This window comes from Colius striatus, chromosome 3 (genome assembly GCF_028858725.1).
Source record: "Colius striatus isolate bColStr4 chromosome 3, bColStr4.1.hap1, whole genome shotgun sequence".
Lineage (NCBI taxonomy): Eukaryota > Metazoa > Chordata > Aves > Coliiformes > Coliidae > Colius > Colius striatus.
This window is the reverse complement of record NC_084761.1, coordinates 90,085,637-90,088,058: the sequence shown is the minus strand read 5'-3', so window position 1 is coordinate 90,088,058 and position 2,422 is coordinate 90,085,637.

Here is a 2,422-nt window from a genome sequence, read left to right as displayed (position 1 = left end):
CTTCCGGCCGGGGATGCAGCCGCGGCCCCGCACCGGCCGCCGCCGCCGAGGGTCCGGCCCCGCCCTCGCCCTGGGAGGGGGCTGCCGGGAGGGACTCGCACTGCACAGCGAGCGAAGGGTCCTTGCGAGAGCGGCGTCGCTCCTCGCACAGGAACAGTTTAACAATTTATCAGGCTGTCTCCTATCCCAAAGCCACAGCCCTTCCTTCTTGCGTTAAAGATTTTCTTTTAGTGAAAACAAGCATTCCAAGAAGCTAGAGCTGTTGGTTCCTTACTGGCTACATAGCCACGTTACAGCAGCAGTTAGCTGTGGTTTTCATACATGGACGTTTCCTGCTATCTGACAAACAGAAAAAGGTAGTTGCAAAAGACATAACTCTGTCCCTAAAACAAACTGCTCCCTTAAAACAGTTTTTTAGCACAGAGAACGTGAATAGATTTGATATTGATCACACTGTCTAGCACTGTGTTCTTGTCCAGCCCTGCCTAATTAAAGTGGGAGGGTATGGTTCATAGTCTTAAATACATAAGACTTTGTCCACACAGCCTTTAAAGCAATTAATACGGGTATTGAAAGGACGTGTGGTTCCCTTCAAGTTACTGCAGTCCTGTTAGTGGCACAGATACATAGTTATTAGCACTTACATGAGGACCTTTCATGCAACAGTGACACCTGTGTCATGGATTCTCCTCCTGATTAGATTTGGAGAAGTTTATCTAAGCATAATTTCAGAATTAACATGCCAAGTAGATGAGATGGTGAGCTGGTACTCTACCTCACCCAGTTTGGCGTGAGAGACTAAATTAGTAAAAATGCACAGTGATTTTCATTCAGTGTGACTTTAAACACAACTACTTTCAAACTGGCATTCCAAAATGGACATGCAAGTTAACCAACTGAGGTTTTCCTGTTCTTTATCTTTTCTCATTGGCATTGCAAGACACCCCTTCTCATTCTCTTGTGCCAAAAACATGCTTTCCCATAAATGCCATCATCCCGTCTTACTTCTGTCTTGTCTTTCTTACCTCCCTTACTGTGGAATAACAAGCTGCAACTGGTATAAAAAAAATCACAGCTGTCAGCTTCTGATTGTAACACTCTGCTGGGTAAATGCTTTGGAGCTACTTACTGTTTGGAAAACAAAAGTCACATAAACAACAAAACTTTAACAGTTTATTTATGCAAAGGAGAACCATATTGGGACTAAAACCCCGAGGAGGTGCTGATTCATAGCATGAAATAGGAAGTTAGCTCCTTCCTCTTTACTTTGGTTCTTCACTTGAGCTATATAAAATTTTTTTACTTTTCTAAAAAAACAGAAACCCAATATAAAACAACTCCCCATATGGTGCCAAGTGGAAATAAAATAGGAGGTACACTAACCTGAGCTCCCTTTGATGTTTCAGAAGATGCCTTGACCTATTTTTTGAAAGGTTACCTGAAAATATCCTTGTTTGCAGAAGTGTGAATGGATTTAAACACAGAAATTTTATGTGACATGAGTATCTCCCCCACGTGTACGTAGTATCCAGCTTATTTTTACCACTTAACACAACTGGCTTTACAAGCCAAAGCTGATGATAATCACACGTTACTTGCATTGCTACAGTCATTCAAAGATTCAATAAAAGTCATTTTCTTCAAATAAAGTGCTTTTGTCTTTTTAAGAAATGTACATAGGTAAACACTCAACTAGACCTACCTTACAGTTTTGTCATTTGAGTTTCAATGTAAGGCTTAAATGTTTTGATCTATTCCCTCCTAGTTTTAGTCCTGCTTCCATTAAGTGTCATTTGGAATAAAACATTTTAAGCCAGTCAGAAATAACCAGGCCTGTTACATCAGATTCACTGCCAGCATTTATGTCTGTCTTCATGACCTGCAGATAAGCATTACCATGTCTTAGTTACCTATGTATTGGACAAAACAAGAGATCTGAACTAGGAACAGTGTTTCAAAAAGGAAGAAGTTCTGGGGTTTTGTTTATTTGCTTTTATGAAGATCCATGACCGCTGGTTCACTCATGTTCTTTATGGTTTGTTCTTCAGACTGAAACTGGAACATTATTGTGAAAGGGTTTGTACGAGTCTTCCAAGAAAATATCACCATTTTCATCAATGGGAAATAACTGTCATTGAATGTACCAAATAGGTAGACTACAATGAATATCAGAATGGGGAACCTAGTTCAGACCAGCACCTTTAAATAACTGGGATGCTCTTGGTTTCTTCACAAATAGAATATTAAAAAAAAGTGTTAGAAGTATTTATTGGCTTTATTTGAAGAGTAGAGGGCAATTCTCAGTAAACAGACATACCTGATAAATTAAGTGGAAAAGATTTCACTGTCCACTTAAATCGGACAGTTAATACACTGAGGAATTCTAGTTAACTGCCCAAGATTGAGAAATTCAGAGCTGTGC